This window comes from Ischnura elegans, chromosome 2, assembly GCF_921293095.1.
Source record: "Ischnura elegans chromosome 2, ioIscEleg1.1, whole genome shotgun sequence".
Taxonomy (NCBI): Eukaryota; Metazoa; Arthropoda; class Insecta; order Odonata; family Coenagrionidae; genus Ischnura; species Ischnura elegans.
The window spans coordinates 33439889-33462317 of record NC_060247.1 but is presented as its reverse complement, the minus strand read 5'-3'; the positions used below and the strand labels follow the sequence as shown (position 1 = coordinate 33462317).

General features: G+C 38.5%; 1 protein-coding gene across 1 annotated transcript in view; it reads left to right on the top strand.

Annotated features, from left to right (window-relative positions):
• The first annotated feature begins 216 nt into the window (after window positions 1–216).
• Window positions 217–22429, top strand: part of LOC124153568 (solute carrier organic anion transporter family member 4A1) — a 65506-nt gene continuing 43293 nt past the window's right edge. The window contains exon 1 of the mRNA XM_046526829.1: window positions 217–1132. The gene's annotated coding sequence lies outside the window, so the exon portion shown is untranslated. The remainder of the gene's footprint in view (window positions 1133–22429) is intronic.

The following is a 22429-nucleotide window of genomic DNA, read 5'->3' as shown; positions in this document are numbered from 1 at the left end:
CCACTCCTTCCCCTCCTCCTTCGGAGTATTCCCTTGTCTCAACCTCAGCCTCATCGTTAGGGCAAAACCACTTCCCTCTCACCCCTCTCTCTCTCCTCTCCCTCCAGCTGGGGGTCGAGTGTGTCTTCCCCACTCGTCGTAAGGAGGCGGGGCGATCGTCTCTGTGAAATTGCGGCGGCTTCGGTTCACGGCGGACGAGGAACACGCCACGCCAGTCTCGCGAGAGACACGTCGACGGAAGGACGTTCATGGTCGAAGCTCCTCCTCCAGCGAAAGCTTCCAACTTCGCTTCGAAGAATTGGAGCGGCTACCTGAACGGCGATAGATTTGTGCTTCCTCGTTATCGTGCTCGGTGAGAGAAGAGGGGCGCATTAGTGTTAATTTACCTTACCGGGGCGCCATTTGGAACCGGATACGAATTTTCCGCGCATTGGCAAAAACGGTACTTTTTTTTTTTGTGAAAAATATTTCGACGCATATGGTGGACGTCGCGCTACCCTCCTGTCAGGTTGCTCTCGGCGGCCCACGGTGTTTATTTCGGTGAGCTTTTTTTCGTGCTTGTTCGTGAATGGGATAAAAGAACTTCAACGCGTGAGTGAGGCGCCGTATTGTTGGCAAATTCCCCAAGGGACCTTCCCAGCGGCCTTGGCGGTTCCGCATTTCATATGCCGTGACCGCTTGCGGTGGACACCTGGGACTTCGACGGCTGCATTACTCCTGCTGTAATCTAAGGTTTTGCACGTGAGGTAGGGACGTGTGGCAATAAATACATTCTCTGGAGACAAGTGCGGGTGGGATGGATCTTGAGGATTCGTGTTCCGGGATGGATTTTAGCCGTCCCTCTTCTTTGAAGTGACGTCATGGCCTCATCTCAAGGTTTCCCTCCGGCCTCCCTCACCGGTCCGTGATCCGAGAAGGCGCGACTCACCTCTGGGCTGATTCCAAGGAAGAGAGTCATTTCTCGAGACCACGTGATCCGTTGTACCGCTCGTCGGACCGAGAATCTCTCCACCGGCCGGAGAACGTCGGTGTGCCTCAGGTGTCTGCGCTGGGACCGGCCGGCTGCTACCGCTGCGGTTGTTTACAGCACCGGCGCCAAAGGGGGCAAGGAGGAGGAGGGACGTTTTAATAGGTGAGCCGTGCGATGCTGTCATTCCCACGCCCCCTGCATTAATCGCACGCCTTCCATTGTGGTCGGCACGTAACAGCGTTTAAGTGGCCATTCCCATGCAAGTGCCCGCGTCACCATCGGTTGCACTGAGCGTCGGGACGTGAGGTTTCCGCATTTTCGAGGCACTTATGCCCTTTTCCACATTTTTAACCTTTTGTGCTCGGTGCTCTTTCCGCTCCATTGTCACTTGTTTTACTCTACTGGAAATTTTATTTTTGGCACTATCAGCGAGTTCCGCTTCGTGTGGTTCGGGGAAAATGCTTCAGATACCTTAAGAGTATAGCACGTGTTATCTTTTGGGATAAATATGGCTTAAAGTAAACTTTGAATAGTTGATTTTAGCCTAATTTTTTTTCAAATTCCTGGGATCTTCAACCCATGCCCGAACGCTAATACTGGTTTCCATATTATGCCCTTTAACACACCTTCCAAAAAATTTTCAAGCAATGGGCATACTGTTACTTACCCGTAATTTTGTTCAGTTTGTTCCAAATTTATCTAAAATTAAATGTAGTGGGCCTGATTATCAATAGCTGAGCAGAGTTAATGTACACCTTCATTTTTCCATAGCTTGCGGATAATTTTTAGATATCATAAATAGTCAAATTAATTACTCATGTATGAACATTCTTCCTTATCAACAACGCTTTTCTATTCTTTAATGTTTTCATATAATTTCCTCAAAAATAAAATGCTTTTTTATTGTAAAAAGATATAACGGAGTTAAGAGAACTCGCCAGGACTCATGCTATTGTTAATTTTTTTTCCGGTGTGTAGTTTTTCATCATTCACTCGTATACAAAGGAACGCTCATGGTTATGATTTGCCCTCCTGGTGGTTAAGATTTCCTCCTCCAGATAATTAGATTACTTTTTGTTAGTCACCGATTCATTTATCCAAATGATAAGTTTAAGATTTTACTTCCGTCTGAAGTCTTTTTTATCTTTCTAATTAAGGGATTTATTAAACGTTAGCTTATTTTTCCTAGTCTTTGTCAAAACATTCTTCAGGTATATTCTTCCACAGTTTTCCTGCATGTTATATTTTCACTGTGTTCTATTTTTTCACCTTTTCAATGATAGTGTGTCCATTTTAATTTGGAAACACGCTGAATGTGCTGGTTCATCTTGATTAGTTAGTCCTAATTCTTGAGCCCATTTCCTATTTTCGCCCATCCACACCATTGCCTATTTTTCCTTACTTTGACATGGCTGCTTCGTTTTCTTAATTCAATTTGCAATTTCATTCTTTTATTGAGAAAACGAAAACGTTTTTACATACTTCACGCCGTCCAGCCGCCCCATAAATATGTCAGCCAAGTCCTCTAATTTATACTAGCATCCCAAAATACGTACCTGAAGTCCTCTTTTCAACTTTTACCCATTTCAGCCATCTATTTAGCGAATATTTCGTTATATTATGTACCAAATGTATTAATATAAATTTAAAGGATTATTGACTTTTAATTATAGTGTATTGAATTATGGAATTATGTTGTAAACGGGATTACTTACGTTATTTGGACATCAAAGCGGTCAATCTTTTCCATATAATGCCTACAATTATTATTTTTTTCTTAAATACAGTTCTCATCTTAATTATTCCTAATTAATAAGACTACTGTCCGCAAAATTGTCCCCAGGGCCGGCAGTAAAGGGGTTTTATTCAGCAGTCGAGTATTTATATATGCCAATCTCTGCTTGGAAATGAAATATTGCTGCTGAAAGTTGGCTAGGTTAGAAACAGTAGTATACTTCCTACTTTGAAAACCTACTACTTTTCTACTTTACTACTTTTCTGAGAGGTAATAGGTATTGCATGTTAATGTGTCCTCGTTGCCTCAAATGATAAGCTAGTCACAAGAGGTAATGTGAAATCGCTTCATTACACAATAATTATGTCATCTGAGCATTCAGTACTGTTGACCTTACCTTGTGAGGTCGATAAAATAAGATATGGGCACCGCCACCTGCGACTTTCATGAAGTTTTTTTTTTATTTCAGGCAACGATAATGAATCTGAAAACGTTTTTAATATTTTTACTTTTGAATTATTTGCTGCAAAAAATATTGTTGGTCTATAAGCTGTGGGAAAAATCCTTTAAGCCTGGAGAAGATTTTCTCCCTGGTTTTAATATTATTTAATGACTCTTTGAGGTTAAAGAGTTTGTTATCCAAGGAATACCATTTGGGCCATGAAAGTCCATGATTTTTGCCGTTTTTGTTTCCCGTTTGAATTTTCGAAACATTGTTCTTGCACTAGTGTAAGGAACATGCAATTACTGCTACGATTCTCAGCGCCGGAATGTAAGCTGTCGACCTAGTGAACTGTGCTAAATAACCAGTTTTTTTCCTCCTCTCAGTTCGCGATCAAAATAAAAAGAAAACATAACGACCGCACTCCGATCTCTGACTGAAAATATTGACTGAGTGTTGGAAAAAACGAGTCACACACGTCTCAGTTATTTCGCATTAATTAGTTGTTTACCACTTGCGTCACTTCGATTTCCTTTGATTGCTTCCGAAACTCTTTTATTTTTAACTTCTCGACGCACCTAGCTGGAGGGAGTGTGGTTTTTTTACCGGCGAAATATGGCCGTGCACGAGTATTTCTCGTGAAAACACAAGATTATAAATAGCGTCTAACTTGAAAAACAATTCAGAGAGGTACGGCGTTTGCTGGAATAATCCTTGTTTTAAACCAATTCTCCAACTCGTAATTCATTTTGCCTCTCAATGCGGAATTTTAACCACGAAACATTCAATGGTCAATGCGTTAGTGATGATTTATAGATAGAAGAAAACACGAAATTTAAAGCTTGTTTTATTAAAATATCGAAGTTATATTTTCAAAGCTTTTCATTTAGGTTGTGAACATCAACGTCCTAGAATGGGTTAATCGAGAGGAAGGACTCGAAATTCTTCAACGCTCAAAATAAATTGGCGCTAAATTGAGAAATTGAATTCGTCGAGGTGGATTAATTTTTAAATGCCTGGACTTCAAAAATCCTGCCGCATTTTGCAACACCCCTTGATTATTCAACGGATCGCCAATCATTGCCGTATTAGTTAATTAAGGTGGATAATGGTGCATCTCTGTCTTTGAATACGTGTAGTTTGTACGTACCATTTAAACTGTATGTGACTCACTAAGACTTCGAACAGGAATTTCCGTTTACGTCCATCAAAACTTTTCGTAATTTTCCATTTATACCTCAGGCTAAATGCCATCGCTCAGTCAGATTCAAAATCGTAATAGGATTCATAGGATTCATTCAATCGTGGGTAAAAAGACGTTAATCTTTAAAAATTGCGACGGCTAAGCGTTGCGTTGAGCGTATCTATCTACACTGATGTGAGCTGTATGAATTGAAAGATGGGAGAAATCATCGTAACGATGAGGAGTGGTTTTCATACCTTATTTTCCATTTTGAAAATTCTCCGTCGATGGCTGGATCGACGGAAAGAATTGTCCCGTTATAGCCATTAAAGCGACTCTTTGATGTGTGACTGTTCGCGAATGGGTTGCTCTGCGTAAGGGGGCGGACTAATGGGAGCGTTCAATCGTCCCTCTCAAGTCGATGCCCCTGTGCATCAGCCTACTTGGGACGTTCGTTGCATAACGCGCATCGAACTTGGGACTGTAGCGGCGTGTGCCCGATGAATAGAAAGAGCGTCCGAACGGTTGGATTCGCGGGGCATTTCATTCAATGCGCGACTCGCGAAGATTCGCCAATGTCGCCGTTCTCCATGTCGGGAGATTCGAATCGAGTCAAGCGTTTGCATTGTGCATCATTTGAGAGACCTCGTGGGTTGCTGAGCTCCGCAGTGCGGCCGTCATCCTACCGGGTATGTTCTATGGGACGGCCACTTCCATGGGCGGAAGTCCCCGAAGGAGGTTACAAACAAGAATTGTTGTGAATGTCTCTTCGCAAAAATTCCGAATTGTATGGTTAAAGAAAACTTTATCGGCCGTAATTTAAAATAGTACTCTCCTCGCTATATATGTACGTAGGAAATTGTTTACATTTCGGAAAATTATACAGGCTACTATTTAATATAATTCACTAATTCTTGATTTGCTGGGAAAAATGCTGCTGTTATTTTATGGCATTTTAAAACTCTAAGTCACGGAAAACAACTAATTTTACGTGATTATCCCGAAGATAACTCAGCCAAAATGTGTATCTCTGCAAATAAATTTCTCTCCTGGTTCCAGTGCATCTACATAATACCATGCGAGCTACCTCTAGGGTGTTTGGCAGGGGGTGATCAATTACCAGCATGCAATAGGATTCCCACATGCACACCACACGGTCCAAAATAAAACGTTACGCATATTCTCAGGACTTTGGCCAGAAGATGGAACTTGCAGCAAAAGAGAAACAGTTATTGGCTGAGAGCAACAAAATCGTCAGATTCCCGAGAAAATGCCTCCCGAATATGTCAAACGCTGCAAAAGCCTTAGCACGTACAAGAAATTCCTGCATTCCTCTGGTCTTCACAATGAAAACTCAAATAAAGTAATTCACTGCTATCTGATAATTATTGAGATCGATCGGCTTGAGAGACGAATTTGTTTATACTATTCAATGTATTTTTTTCTTCAAAAACTTTCCCTGTCCCCTGTTCTTTCCCTGTTCTCCTCACCTATAGAGCGCTTGAGTTGACGCCAATGACCTGTGCTATGGCTATGCGCAGTAATGACGTCATCGCGGTGATATGTTCCCTGTATGACTAATTTTCCTGGAAGCACAGCTTTCATTTTCTCTCCTTCTCCGCACGTTCACAGTTCGAAAAATGTTTATTCTCAAGGTCTGCCCCGCACTCCAGAAAAGCAATCTCATGATTTCGTAACTTATGACGTAAAATTCAACCGAGCATGTTTTGGATAGGTAATCTGGTTTGAAATGCGAATCGTTGATGTATCATTATGCTAATAAGATCAAAGAAATGCAGGTATTTCCTGCAGGGAGGAGAATCCTTGCCAAGGCTTTTGCAGCGTTTGACATATTCGGGATGCATTTTCTCGAGAATCAGTCTGAGTGCTACTTATACAGTTATCGAATTGACAATGGTATGCCCCATTTTCTGTCGCTATTGAATTCTTGTTACAGTTGTAATTACGCGATATACAGAAATTCTTAATTTTTTAATGTTTCAGAAGAATATGTGGAAGGTTACTCGGGAATACCACCGGGTCAGGTTCTCCAACACAATCTCGGCCGACGTTTCGATATAAGAGTTGTCCATCTGATGCCCCGATGACGATGGATAACTCGTACATCGAAACGTCGGTCGAGATGGAGCTGGAGAGCTTGACTCGGTGGGATTCCCGAGTAACCTTCCACGATTCTATACGGCCGGAAAGCCTGCGATCATTTTTCAGAAGAATTACTTAACTGTAAATTAAATCTTCAGGACGTGGTACGCACAATAATACTATTTTTGAGCCTTAATTGTGGCACCCACGAGCAGATGGAGATGGAGAAAAATCTGGCATTTGGCTATTTGTAGGTTATGAAAAATTTGAAATTTGTTGTTTTTTTTTTGTAGAAAATTGTTGCCAAAATTTGTTGAATAAGCTTTAGGCCACCTTATTTATCTCTTTAAAAAGTCAAATTTCGATTAATTTTTATCGCCCAGCCCCACTTTAATGTGGCGCTTTCGTTAGACCTTGACGGAGGTACGAAGTTAACATAGGTTTGGATCAAGAAAAGTTTTAATGGGATATGGTGGTGGACAAAAACATGACCTTTTTTTACCGTGACAGAGAGCCAGAATATAGAATTTATCTCTTCATGCTTCAAAGAAATTGAAGCCATGAATTACTAAGCATCCTTAATTCACATGGTAAGACAGTTTGTATTTATATTTTTGGGATTACTATAGCTATTGCTTCCATTTTTTCCATGAATGGTTATTGTTTAGAAAGAAGTATCTATTCATGGGTAAAATTCGCTGCTTTCGTAGCTTTGAAGCCCTGCCAAACACCCTTGAAGTGGCTCGTAGGGTATTATGTAGATGCAGAAGATCTGCAGAGAAAGCGATATACCTTTAAGTTTGCTGAATACACTTCTGCTGTTTTAACATTCATGGCTCTAGTTGAGGTTTATTGAAAATTATGAACATTTTATGAATTCAATGTATTTAAATCATGATTGAAATCATCAAGCATTTAAACTTCCTGAATTTTACGCGAAAAGATACAGCCCGGGTCTAGCAGGCAAACCTCCGTGTTATTGCGTCGATTACCCCCAGTATGCTTGTTCTGAACTGATCAATATGACCACTAACTTCATTATCCTCGCACGAAGCATAAATATCCTTTTTCAATGCACCGTCGCTTATGCTTTTGCGTCGGGGTTCGTGACTGTCCGGTTCGTAATTAGGGCAGATCGAACGAGTTGTTGAATGACAGCTATCCATTCGGATGAGGGAAGAATCCTCTGCTCGAACTGTTGCCTTCGAGTGACGTGTATTATTGCTGTGTGAAGCGCACTACAGTCTGTTTCGATGATAAACTGTGGGGGCCAGTACCTCGGGGGGGAATTGGAAAGGGGAATGTTTGTCCATTATTGCTTGTGGAAAAGTTCCGCGTATAGTTGACCAAGGTCAAAATTAAAATCTTACATCGAACCATTGTATTATCAAGGTTCATTTTTCAAACGCTTGGTCCCTTCCCGGTTAACCCGCGTTGGTTTACCAAACGAATCGTAGGTAAATGATGCATATTTTCTTCCTAACGTTGGCAGTAAGAAAAACTCCGAGAAAAATGTTTATAGAAATAATATATTTGGATTTCCGCGTTGTACATTCATGGCTGCATGTGTAATTTCTATCTATTATTACGTAACCTTCGTAACTTATTTCCTGCATCCATAGCATAGCTAAAAAAAATATTACCCGAATGAAAATACTCGGCTGCATTCGGGATCTCACGGGTGCTATACATGGAGTGGGAGATATTTTCACGGTATTGAAGATCTTTGGTCGATTCTTTTGATGACTATAAAATTTGTTGAGCTCCTAAAATCGCGGTGGCTAAGTGTTCAGTGTATCTAGTTATATTATGCGCAAAAGTGAGCTATTTGAATTGGAAGGTGGTAGGAATCAGTCAGTCAGTCCTTTTTGGTGTGAACTAAAATAATTTTTCCTCGTCTTTCTGTCAGGTTTGGTTATTTTCTGAGTGAGAATAATTAAGGTATACGCTGTTACTTATTTTTCTTTTTCTAATCCAAGAGCGCTTGTCTGGAGTGTGTTTTCATCACACCCCATTAAAAAAACGCTGTATCTGGAGGTATTAAACAAGGCATCCTCGAAAACACTCGAAACGTCACTTATTTCACAAGTGTGAGGATTCAAATCTGTAAATACACACCCTTAATGCATTAGTGTTACACTCACGAATAAACATTAATTCAATTCGATATGAGATCGATCGAAAATAGGATAAAGCGTCTCAATTATTATTAATGCGATTTTTTTTGGAAGCGCAACGTGTATTGCTGGATTCTTCACTAACGATTAGTAATTTTATACTGGTCGTATGTAAATACCATAAATCATAAATTAACCAAATCATACGCGAAAGCAATACATTTCATATTTTATCCATCTGCCGATGCAAATAAAAGTATCCTTTATCATAGACCAATTTCATTTATTTGAGGATTACTGTAGAGGAGCATTGAGTATTTTTCGTAAATGAAGCTGTAAAATAGTTTGTTGGTTTCATTTCCTTGTTGATTAAATTCTTATACTGGAAATTACTCTATATCATTATTTTCTGGTCATTATTAAGTGCACCTTATTGTCTTTTTACATTCATTTTAAACATACTTCAAATTGCAAATTCATTCTAACAAGCAAGCAGTCATTATGCCTTTAATGAAATTGGTACACATATTGGAGGCCATATCTTCACAAAATAGAGTTAAAAGATAATTACGGGGATCGGGTTGGTGTGGTGGCTAGAGTGTTGGCTTCCCACCCGGCGGGCTCGGGTTCAAATCCCGGCAGTGGCAGAGAATTTTCAGAGACTGCCCGATCCCTGCTTGAATGTTGTGTGGAGGACATTTCAAGCGCAACACTCCGTCCGTCGGATGGGACGTTAAGCCGTGGTCCCCTTGGCGCCTTTCGTTAAGAGCAGGCTGACGCCGACGCCGGGTTTCTCTCCACCCTTCCTTCCACACCCTTCCCTCATGGCGCAAATGACCTCAGCTGTCGGTCGCCTCCTCCAAATACCATACCAAAGATAATTACTGTACATGAGACTTGTTAACAGAGAATTTTAAGAATAATAATCATATTAAAAATAAATTCTTTTAATTGCAACTGAATGGCTGCCAACTCAGCCAAGTGTAAACCATTCCTTTAATATTATTGTATGATTTTTTTATTTATCGTATTTCTCTTTGGTTCATTGTAAAACTGTATTTTGTACGTATTTTCGATAAATTCTGTATTGTTCATATGAAAAAATTGAGGAGCTATGATTTCTGGTATGATAGTCTCGCCGCAAATTTTTCTTAGAGGATAACTAAAGCTTCCCATAGGTTTTGTATAAAAAATCTGCAAGCTTTTTTTATGAAATTTTTTTTGGAAGTAATAAAAAACTCATGTTTAATATATTTATATTTAAACGGGTTATTCAGGTTTCAAGGTTATGGCAAGCTTATGGCCATTTCTCAATCTTTCACATCTGGAAATCGCTTCCTGAATTCTCACCGTAAGCATTCTTTCTTAGATTTCCGCGGCTCCGCATCATCTTCTCTAATACCCTCGATCTCAATGTAGTAAAACAAGCGTAAAATTGCTTTCTCGTTTTTTAAGTCTTATATATATCGACTGATAGTGTACTTATGAACATGGTGATTAACTACTATGTTTCATAAACGAAATGAGCTCAAGATTTTTTATCTATGAAGTCCTAAGTAGTCTTTTATGGCTCGACTTTTGTTATCTGTATACCCACTGTTTTCTAAGAAGGTATGTTTTGGTAAGATACCCTACTATTGTGGAATGGAAAACTAACTCAACTTGAGCTAATTTTGAAACCGGTGAATTGGTGCGGCAGTGACCGATGAACTATTTTTTTAGCTTGAAGCTAGACAAAAACGCTTTGAAGACTTTCCGCTCAATTAGCGTGTTTATGATATATTGGCGGTTGCTGAGATTTACCCGATGTGATTAAATATTTTGAAACTGAAAATATGATATTCACTGCAACCTGGCTCCAATTGAGAATAAGTTTGTACCAATGTCTAGCATCTTTCAATATAATTGAGATTTTTAAGACCTTTTTTCGCTGGAAATCAAAGTTTTTCCTTAATAAACGATTTTAATTTTTCCTGGTGAATACTTCTGATGAATATTTCTCGGGTTCTCAGCCAGGTTAATGCTTTTATATAAGCCGACGTTTCGGGAGACGACTTGTCTCCTATACTTAAGGCTGTGTTACTTTACGTCGGCTTATATGAATGCATTAACCTGGCTGAGAACCTGAGAAATATACGTCAAAAGTTTTTCCTTGATTTAACGCGTGCAATTCTCGCTCTTCTAAGTACATGGCACCTAAACCTTATATGAATCCGCCTTGTAGTAACACGGTGATTTTGTTTAATCGAAGCCACTTTTGCGATGCAACGCGTTACATAAATTATTATGGAAAATAATTTGTTTTATACTCATCCATTGCATGCTATCTGGCTTAAGAATCTCAAAACTTCCCTTTCTTCCTCGGCACCCGGTCCACGCGTCGTATTTTCAAATAATTGAAGTACCCACTTCTCGCTTTCTGGAGCTTATTTTTTTAAGATCACGATGGAGGAAGTTCCCGTTTACGAGACGAGACTTATTAAGTCTATTTGCATGGATTCTTTTTTCGGTCTCTTGGGATGGTGGGAGCCAATTGAGTCTGTGCGGAAGCCAGATGAGATTTTGACGCTACTCGCCGCTCTTACCCTGTCGCCGCTCTCAAGGATCATTATGGGGAGAGATTCTTAATTTACGTTGGGCTCTCGGCAGCCGCTCTTATCGAGTCGATTCTCTTTAGACGCATCCGGTCCCAAGTAGGACTCCCCTTGTATCAAAATAGAATTTCAATAATGAGCCAATTTATCGCTCCCTTGATCGAAGAGGATAAGCCACCCTCCGCATCCAAATTTTATGGGATATCGGTTCTAAGACTTCTCATAGATCCATGGGTGTTGGGGAATCTGGCTAATGACTATCTTCACCTTCGGTATGCTACGGTAAAATCCATCGAGAAGATACGCCGTCTACCTTCGTGATTGTATTGGAACCGTATCCTTAAGTCTGTGCCTATAATCGTTTTCCATTAAAATGGAGAAAATTCAGCATTACTCGCTTGTGCTTATGATATGCGATTTTGATTTTTTCCCTAAAAATCGGTAAATGCTTTGAAATTCTGTGAAATTATTTTACATAATTATTGTGAGATCCGCGTTCTTTCGTTTAGGGTTTATCTTCAATGTTATGAATTTATTTCACAGCAGGGAAGCATAAAAAATGCGATGGCAAGGCTGTAGAAGGCGAAGGGGACAGGGGTACCTATTCGGTCCCGAAAAGTTTAGGGAGATACAGTCTTAAATGTACCCTCTTCAAATTAATCCACTCTCAAATGCACCCGCTCTTCGAAAAACACCGACATGTTCTCCTTCGCAAAAATAAACTTGAAGATCAACCTGTGACTCTTGGTATTAGGAAAAATTTTAACACTTCAATTTTTCAACACATTAATTTCAATTGGGTGTTAATCTCTCAATACGTTACCTAATTTTGGAGATAAATTCCCCAATATACCCTGGGTAATTAACGTCGGAAACGCATAAATTCCTCGAATCGAGTGACTAAGCTTCTACTCCTCCTCAAGGTGCGAACATTCTATCATCGTATGCTTATCACCTGCGGATAATTCTCGTGGGCGTGGTTATATTTGCGACAACCGAAGGAGGGGGAATCTGTAGCATGCAATCTCCGATATTCGCCATCCCATTACACCTCCTGCACCCGCAGCGACGACTCAAATCACTTTTCCCTACAAATATTCCGCCCCTCGCGAGAAGCCTTCTATCCGCTCGCTCCATCGGCACTCAGTGGCCTCTTTCATAAATTGCGAAGGAGTTTGAAAAATAAATAAACCTGTATTTTTCCGTGTTTCGATCCGTCGCTTACTTCTAGGGATGAGTCGATTCCACTTTTTTTAGATTCCGATCCTTTCAAATCGATTCCCGATTCTATATTCCGATACAGACGATTCTTATTCATTCTTACAGGTGGGTGTTGTAGAATTACTGTCAATAAAATTTAAGGGTTGAATGGAATAAAATAACAATGACAATTAAGTGGTGAAAAAGTATATTTATTAAAAATAACTAATAAATATATATTAGTAATATATATTTAGCATTAATTAAATAATGAACACTTTCACTGTTTCATGCATAAATCGTTAACTTAATAATGTATCGTGCATAATGGGTCTGGTGTGTGGCGGCCTCTATACCCCAAATATTTTCTATCCATTCTCAAAATATTTAGTTGTATTAAGAATCTACATTTGGAATCGGCTCATCCTTACTTGCCTCCCAAGATATATGCGACGAATAACCCTTTCATTAACCGTTGCGCAGATTAGTTGATGGCGTATTGAACTGATACCTAGAGGGTTGCTGCTCCTCGGCCTTGTGATTAGGGTGCGTGCGGTTTGTTGATGTTCGCGCTGATGTGAGCGATTCCTTCTCCAAATGAGCTGTTCTCCCTTAACGGTGTAAATGAATCAAAACTCTTGACGTCTCCAGCTCATTAAAATTGGCCGACATCCTTGGTTTTTTCTTACGTTTCCCTACGTTACGAGAGAGAGGCTCTATGCGTGGTATTTTTTCCTCAGTAAATTATCTTCCCCTTCCATCTAATTTCGGGTCTGAGTGAACGACCCTACGATGGAAGTTATCCGTGGTTACCTCGTCGAACTACGGAGGTGCAAATGTATGAGATGCCTTTGCTTAGATTTCCAACTCTCCTGTATATACCTGTAGCTCCCGTGAAATTACGATCATTTTCTCGGTGTTTCTTAAACATCACCACCTTTCATTCCATCAATTTAAACTTTTAATCACTATCATGTAGTCTGCACGTCTTTAATTCCATACAGAAGTATTTCATTTCTATTAATAATACTGATAAAGGGTTGTATTACGAAATTTTGTCCAGTCCCTCATCTCCCCAAGGATGTAGCGAGTGAGGAGGTTGAAGCGGTTCATGCTTCCCGAAACTTTCGGGAGATACGGTCTTAAGAGGACTCACAACTCCAGCTCAATCGCTCTTATTTTTCGACGAATTGTTTATTTAGCTTATGTTTTCAACTTGAAATTTCCACAATACGTATTATTTGAAGCAGACCATTGTTAACATTTGCGTGTATCTTGAATATGCATATCGAGTCTCAGTTTCTATCAGATGAAATATATTAGCATTTAAAGTAACAGGAAAATTTTGGCAAAGTTGTACTCTGTAAATCTCAATATGATGAAGATGATACTTCAACTTTTTAACGAGCTATCCGTCACGAGAAAAAAACGATAGAATAAAATCGCTTGAGCGGGAGTAATGTGTATTCTGTAAATCTTAATATAATGAAAATGATAATTCAATTTTTTAATGAGCAATCCGTTACGAAGGACGACTAAATACAGTCGTTTGAGTGGGAGTGATGCGTTCCCTTGAGTTTATATTCCCTTAGCCCCCTTATATAACCCCCACCTAAAATTATTCTGACTACTTCCTTGAATTGCCCATTCCTTTTATGGTCGCCAATCCTATCCCTCGCTCGCTTATCCGTCGTTTCAGTTCAAGGACTTCCCAACTCTCCAATACTCAACCCCTTCGTTCCCAGCATACTCACGGGGGGCTTCACAACCGACTGCGATGACACAACTCCTTGGGCCGCCCTCCTCCCCCTCGCTCTCGTCGTCAAAAACATTTCTTCTACAACCCCCGGCGTCAGCCAAGGGTGGCCGGAGGGAGCACCTCCCCCCCAACAGCCGCTAAATTATCCCACTCTCTAAGCAGCGATAGAAAAGAGGAGGTTTTCAGCTTCTGCCAATCCTAGTTCATTCTCAAAGAGGAGCTTCCTGAATCTGGTGAGGCTTCACCAGGATTATGCTTGTGTGGGACCCTTAGGCTTAGTTTACACGTCGAAGGTAACTGTTGTAGCAGTCGACTAATAACAACTATTTCGTTCGACTTGTCCACTGGACAGTGACTGTGAGTAATTGCTTTGAGAAGAATCGATTGATGACTTGGTCTTTCTCGATTCGATTCATTGGCTCTGTTTATGCAGTTCAACTTTGAAAACAGTAGGAATCGATGATTGAGGAATTGGCAAAGTTCATCGAACCACGAAGGGAAATATGTAGCTACAGGTGTATAATCACCTAGTTAATCCAAGCAAACGGCGTGAAATATTGTATGATCCGAAGATTAGTTCGACGCAGCTTTCCACTTCCGTGGGCTTATCTAGCATGAAATAGGCATCTTTACGTGCCCTATCTTTTTGGTATCTGATATCTCGTCATATGTTAATATTATGCCAAATAATTACATTGTCATGCCTGTTCTCTGTTTGATATTTTTCTGCTGAATATCTTCATCATATGAACACCATGCTACTCATCGTCATACGACCCAGAAAAATTAATTTTTGTAAGTCTAAACTTCGGGCCAACTACGTGCATTGTTTTTCCTTCGTTCTATTTTACTTCAAAATCTCATTCTTTCTTGGTATGTAATGAAACGGGATGTAACAGTTTTATGAATGAAGAAGTTGTGATTTTAATTTTATAAAAATGTGAACCTAGTCATTTCTTTCCCAGTAACTGAAGCTTTTTAAACCAGCTTGACCATTAATTTCCATTGATTTATGGAGTAATATTGTGTCCTTAATTTTTGAAAAATCATCATTGTCAAAAGTTTGCAAACAAAAATTGGTATAATATCTAGTCAAATCAAGTATCAACTAATCATTTATTATCCATCATGTCTTATCAAAATTGTCTCTAAGTAATCTCAATCCCATCTCCACGAAATCCAATGTAAAATATTGTTCTAAGATTGATTTTTTCCCAAGCTCTTGAGCCATCCCCATTTCTGGTTACTCATGCTCTCGCTATCTTATTTTGCAAAATTGAAATAGAATTCGGTGTTTTATCCAATTGTAAGCGCAGGAGGTGTTTAAGGTTACGATGGAGCAAAAGATTTTTTTACTTCCCAACCACAACGTCAAAAAAGAATTTCTCCTTTGAAATTGTCTCCGTTTAAATCAGCCAATGAAGGCAACCAAAGTAAAATTGATAAAATCGTTCATTTCATTGAATGAAATAAAAAACAACAATTCTCCACATTTTCTTCAGAAAACTATGATCTACGATGAAAAATACGATGAAAACATCACACAGAATTTTAATACGTGCATTTAGCTTTTTCATTCTGTTTAATAGTAAATATAATTCAATGTTAAACTTTATCGTAATTTTGGAAATTCATGTACATGGATTGAATTTTATATTCGTTATCTGTAAATCACAAATTAATTGTCTCTCGAGAAAAGAATGATGCTAAGCAAGCTGTGATAGTATTTGCTTTGCGATATGTCATCATGCATCAAAATAAGGTCATACTGAATTGTCCACGAGATAATTATTACAGTAAGACGGTCAAATGATTTTTTCCCATGCAAATGAATCATTTGGAAAGCAAAAATTATTGAAGCGTGCGTGCAGATAAAAGATGCCTTTTGTAATAGCTCACTCATCGCTCGTTAAATGCGTTGAATTTAAAGAATTTACGGCATTAATGGTTCCAGAGAGTCGGAGACAGCTTTTTATTGCTGCTATTGGAACTTCATTGCGTGCTGCATGATATGGTGAGATACCATTTCAAAAAAATGTCAACATAGTAGTGTACTCCTCAACGTTATAAAAGGAAATACCAAGCTAGGTTTCAATTTGCAAAGTCATTCTTGAGGCCTCGAAAATATTGTTGTTGTCGAAGCAGAAGGATGGATCTTCTGTTGATGTCGTTGGCTTCTCGTACACACATCATTATTCTTTCTTAAACAGATTAATAGTACTTCCTTTCGTATACGAGTGAAACAATAAGGCTAAAAAGGGAGGAGAAACACTCCTTCCTCCTGGATCTGAAACGTACGAGTTGGGAATCAAATTTGATAATGAAATTGCATTTTGTTTTACTGTGGCAGCTTTGTAGAACCATTTTACCCTTAAAAAATAGGGAAGAAACCAACGTCGAAATTTAATTTATTGCTTTACTTTTTTAACTAGATGCTTCTGAGCATATTTAAGGACTGGTCACTGGGCGACTCTGAAACTGCTTGAATCTTCTCCATCACCAAAAACCCCTTCAATAGCAAAAAATTTCCTCTCTGCCATACTACCTACTTTACTGCGGCTTCATGACAAAAGTTGGCTCGGTATTTCCTGTTTTACACGGCTGGAATTTTATTTTTTCCTTTTCTACCGGTACCTACTACAATTACATTGATATAAAATCTTGGCATTAGGCAAAATTCAAGTCGCCTAGTTTGATTGTTATTTTATAACCTGGGAGACGCAGTATGGGATTCTTCATGTTGTTGGTCATCGCTAGTGAAAACAAAACGGTGTAATAGAATTTGTAACGTTAAGTCCTTTTGCAACTCTCCAAAAACATTCAAAGCGTTTCCATACTCCTAAACTGACTCTCCATCAAAATTCCTTTGATTTTATACTTCTATTTCTGTGATTAAAGACGCTTGAGGTTATTTGATGAAATGATGAAATGACGAAATGGAAATTCAATTATTCGGTGATTTTATTTCATTATTTTGAAGATGACAATGTACATATATGAGGGACACAAGTGTATAAAAAAATGCAGCCACGATAGAGATTCCCGAGTGCACAAAAGAATTCTTCGATGAGCATAGATATTCTTCTTGCTTCTGCGCTAACTGCGACCTCGCGTTTAGTTGAATATGGTTACTATTATATAATAAGTGATTTAAAATACACGATTTTTACATCGCTCTCCATCGAAAAATAAGTGTTACGAAATGTTTTTTTTTTAATTCACATCTGTCACCAGAACAATTTTTGAATGGAACCAGTGATCGGGAGAGTTTTTCAAATCCTTACTACAGTACATACAGGATATACATACAGGAGAGAGAGAGTAATTGCATGCATATTTTTTATGTACACCATCCATGCCATTTGATAATTTACATTAATACTAATGCTTATTATATCCGTATCACCGTGTTTTTTGTTACCTCTGATGTTGTCTTACGCCTTACGCTTAACGCCTTTGACATAACCTTACAGTCCCACGTCATCATTGTCTATTTGCACTGAAATGTGAAAACAAAATAAATTCCATAAAACCTCTGTCGTGGAATGTTTCTAATTTCGGAGTTTCGATGGTATTTAACATTTATCATAAGTGGAACAACAACAGCATCTTTCTCATTTAACCATTCCTTAAATCTCTCTAATTAGAGAGGAGACGTAAGGGGAAATTGAGATGAGAGGAAACAAAAGTGATAATCAACATTTCGTCGTGGAGGAAAGTGCAATGCACCCTCAAGCTTCAGTTCTTCGTTTTCGAAGATAAGAAGCTGAAGGCGTGACGACGACTCGATTGTGTTTCCAAAGACTTCGAAGGTTTTCAAACTCCATTGTTTGAACGTACTGCCCTCGTAAAATGGCATTAGTTCGTGAGCTTTCATCCTCATCGTTCAGGGCGAAAAACAAAGCTTGTAAATTACAAACGCTACCTCTTAAATGTATTCCACCTAGCCTGCGTTTTAAATATATTCTGTTGAGTTTCTTCTCTCATTACTAACAAGAATTTTATTACGTGAAAATTTGATCTCTTTATCGTTCGCACTTTATGAGTATTTCTCATACTTTTCTTCATGAAAGCATAAATATCCAATCAAAACAAAGAAGTCCTAATTCCAAAACAGCTTAAAACATTTACCCCTGATTTTTGCTACCTTTTTAATTTGAATCTTGTTTCCATCGTATCTTGCCTATCAATGGCGTAGTTTTGCTATTTTCAGCCCCTGAAATATAGTTAGTGACTCTTTAGATTTTTCCGTCATGGTAAAATAACTGGAAAACATACATTTTTAATAATAAGCCAATTGGGTCTATCAATACTGTCGTTGTTAAAGGAATCTAGACTTATTGTTAGTTAAAATACCTATATAATACATATATTTAATAAAGATATCTAGGAGAAAACAACTGATACCAAATTTCGATAAGTACTACTCAATTCTAATTTAAATTTTTGATCAGTGATTCTGTAGAAAGAGAAAATAAATTGGTTAAATTTCACGGTAAGGACAAGTTCTAATGACAAGCGATATATTAATTTGCAAGCTCTTCAAGTATAAGTACACGGTAAGGGGAATTAACTTTTTCCCCGATGAGTCAACCTTACTCATCTCGTTACGCAATTAGATTTTATTTTAGAGCAAGCGGTATGTAATTCCCAAGATCAGTGACGAGTTCAAGCAAATTATTACTATTTTAATAACTGAGAAGTTTTGAATGATAGTAAGGGCCAAGTTTTGTATGAATGAATGAAGAAAATTCTATTTTCGTCTCCATATCTAATGAGCTAATCGAAATAGATATTCCATGAATCTTCACAGCCGTTGGTTTTTATAATTGTATGGTCACATCACGTTGTTAAGATCCTGTTAATCACTCTACCATGAGCTATGTTATGACATATCGTACATGAATGCTTGTAGTCATATTTTTCTGCAGGTAATTATATAATCACTCATATCTATATTGAGTAAGAACCTATTTAAAGTCCTTAGATTGTTTTTTTTATGGGCTTTTCTTCAGAGTACTATTGGGAAGTTTATTGGAAGGAAATATTGACACCTTTGCTTCCTTCACCAATTATATCTATACACTTCATTGTTGGACTGAAAACCTAAACTGCGGCACTTACTTTTGTTGTATATTATCACGTTCTGACTTTTAAAATGAACTTGAGAATTTCATCCAAAATTTTTTCAAAGGTCGTTCTAAAGTGATGAAACAATCTGTTGTCTTCTCTTCCACTTTGTAACGGTCCGCGACTGCCTTGCGGTGAGAGGCCTTCGTCAAGCATCAAGACTTCGATCCGTCTTACGCGCGTGACTTAGGTACGAAAATTCGTCGTTTTTTTTTGCTGGGAAAAGCTCAATGGGTCACTGGATAACGCAAGCCATTTCGAAACGTCAACGCTATATTCTATGGAAGGATCATGATAGTACCATACTGCAGTAATAAATGGGCATCAGAGGTAACTTAAAGGAGATCATACTGCAAGAATTGCAGGCCATCTGTCATCATAAAAATTATCTCCATGAAGCTATTATCTCTCCATAACATGGGGAGTGAACTCTTTTTAGAACTTGACATTGCATTTTGTTTCGACCTTATCGATAAGCCCGTATGTGTACCTTTTTTATAGTATTTTTTTAAATTCAAGTGCTTGAAAAAGAATTCAAAACTAAAAAGCATTCAAAAGATAGGCCATGCTACAATACATCGTTATATAATAAAACGACTTATTCTTCATTTGAAAAGGATTTATATCTATTACCTCTCCATCTAAATAGTCTTAGCATTAGGCTTTTCCCGGTGTACCTTCTTAGTTGCAAGTGTGAATGTAGTTGGACACACTCAATTAATTATTCATCTCGCGCCAAAAAAATGATTAAAACTAAACTATGACTGTTATAAAGAAAATGACGGTTGAATAGAATATGAACGATTTAAATTTACGACGTTTTTGAACGTAACATGTTACCACCGAAAACGTGTTAAACTGACTGTGATGCAGTAGCGGATACAGAAAAAAACTCAAGGGGGGCGCAAAAGATACCTTGATTTACCTTTACTTTTATCGTAATAAAAAATAATCAAGTCGCATGCAAAATTTAAGGTTTTAATTAAAGTGATTATGTAAAAATACAAGACAATGCCATCTCATGCTATAAAAAAGTTAAAATTGTGGTTCTGCAATGTTTGGCAATACGGGCGGCCCCATAAGGGGGGGGGGCGCCCCCCATCTGTATCCGCCAATGATGTGATTGGCAAATTAATAGCTTTCGCTCCCTACGTGAATCTGAAACGCTAGAAACCCCTACAAGCATTCGTTGTGTAATACGACCATGAAACCTTGATGAAGTGTTAGCAATCCATTAGTAATCAGTGAACGCAATTGCATTTCTCGTGAATCAGAAGTACAGCTATGTGTCAAGGACGGAAAAAATTAAAAGTTTTCAAGTTGGTTTGTAGAATTATAACGTCAAAGAATTTTGTTCTCTTAATTAAATAGGTAAAACATCATAAGGTAGTAAAGTAATCGTAAAAATCAAAAAATAAAATATGAGTGATATTTGGTTTATTCAAACGTATAGCGAGTTGAAATCTTAAAATAAAAAATTGCGTTAAATGTTGTACGAAAAGTTTGACCGTTGATTGCAATGAAACCTCTTATCGTTGCTACGAGATTTGCTCAAGAGAAAGATGACGAGATGTCAGAAAGCTGTATCTTTGCAGCAGCAGCAGTTTACATGCATAGGTAGATAGAAAAAACTACGATGGAATGAGAAATGCAAAAATTTAACGTAAATAAAAGCGAGATATCTCAAAATGATATGTAATTCAGGCAGCAAAGCTAATCGCGGTTTCTCATGTAAGTTGAGAGAATTGATTAATAGATGTATTTTGCCTATTTTGCTTGATGATGGCTTTACGTTATAGACCGCATATTCCTAGTTACCAGTATGAAAATCTGTCCTTATTTTAGCTAGCCATTCATCATTCTCCCAGGATCATAGGTTTTGGTAATTTATGAATTTTGCTGGCATGGATATTAAAACGAAACAAAAATATACCTACCGGTTGGACCCAAAGAGAAACCAAAATATATGGCCAACGTTTTGTTTAGTCCCGGGACGAAATAATACTCCCCAAGTTTTTTACTTTTGACCCTTGATGAAACATGACTCTCGGGAAAGAAGGTAAATCACTAGAAACCCCTCTGCGCATAGTTAATTTTTAACGCAAAAAGTAAGGTTAATGGGAAAAAAGGAAATAATTCGAACGCTCTTGGAAGAGAAATGTGATGTTGATAAGTGAGTACCAGTATCAGCGCAGTCAAAACCAACCTCCATCATGTGGGCAGAAATTATGCTCGAAGGTAAAGCCTCAGAGTTATGTGAACAAGAGGGATAATCGGCTTCTGCGCATGGGATCGGGGTTGAAATGACATAATCCGAGATCACGTAATGGGTCTGATTGGCTGATTCCGACGACGGCGTTCGTTTACATGATGTTTATTTCGATTTAAAACTTTATTTCCATTAAATTTTATACCTACGAATCGGCCTTAGTTTTTGATTACCGCGCAGCCACATTTAGTACTCCTGTATATTGTTACTCGAGCGGTAAAGCAAATCGTCCCTGCGCCAAGGGTAAATAGAGTTAGGTTTCGCTAAATTTCGGGGCGCTGTAGTTTTGTTCGACATTTTTGGTCTGACACCACGTTAGTTTCGGCCCTGCGATTAGCTCCAAGGGCTCCATTATGTTCTATTTCGTTTCTGCATTTCTCCCATGGCGGCGAAAATTTTATTTGGTTTGACTTTTGGTCTATTTCTAATGCTAACCCTCTATTTAAGCTGTGTCACTCTCTGTAGAAGCAAAATACATATTCCATTGTCATTATGTCATACTTTCCTCATTTCGGTCGAGGACTACCGATCCGCCGCCTCGTAGTAAGTGGGGTCAAATCTCTCCTCGTCTACTACGAAGTCGCTGCTTCTTATCACACCTGGATAGGTTTAGCACTAACAGGACATGTTTTTTTTGTGATTTTCCTCCTCGTTAAATATTAAAGGGGTGTAATACTTATTACGCTAGGTTAAATAAGCCATTAATTATTCAAACTAATTAATTATTAAACTTTCTGACTCCAGTGAAGAGTCGCATAGATTAAAATTCTTCATATTGTCGAACCTTCCATTATGATTGGAAGTAGTTCCTCAATTCGCGTACACCAATTTATTGCTAGCAACTGGCGGTCACTTACTGGGACGAGCTTTGTTCATTCGGTGACACATCTCGAGCGAGGCATTCAATGCACGCGTAGTGACGCAACG